Source organism: Rattus norvegicus, chromosome 11 (genome assembly GCF_021556685.1).
Source record: "Rattus norvegicus strain SHRSP/BbbUtx chromosome 11, alternate assembly SHRSP_T2T, whole genome shotgun sequence".
Classification (NCBI taxonomy): domain Eukaryota; kingdom Metazoa; phylum Chordata; class Mammalia; order Rodentia; family Muridae; genus Rattus; species Rattus norvegicus.
In genome coordinates this window covers 70,722,213-70,722,603 of record NC_141544.1, presented here as the reverse complement: position 1 = coordinate 70,722,603, position 391 = coordinate 70,722,213, and positions in this window count along the sequence as shown.

The following is a 391-nucleotide window of genomic DNA, read 5'->3' as shown; positions in this document are numbered from 1 at the left end:
CACACACACACACACACCCATATCCTACCCCTCACATCATATACACATGCACAAAATAATGATAAATGAAATATACTGTTTAAAAAGAAAGGCAGGGACTAGTGATGTCGCTCAGTGGTAGAGCACTTGCCTAGCATGAGTTTAGTCCCCAGCACAGAAAAAGAACCAAAACATTACTAAAGGCTGGTACTGTGGCATGTGCCTGTAGTCACAATACTCCTAGAGCTAATGTAGGAAGGAGAGACTGATATCATAAAAGCGAGAACCAACTCCTGAAAATTGGTCCTCATTCCTACATGCACAGCGCAGTGCGGTCACAAACACATGATATTGAAAAATTTTTTAAAAAGAATGAACAAAAGAAAGAACAACAGTAGGAGTCAAAAATGTT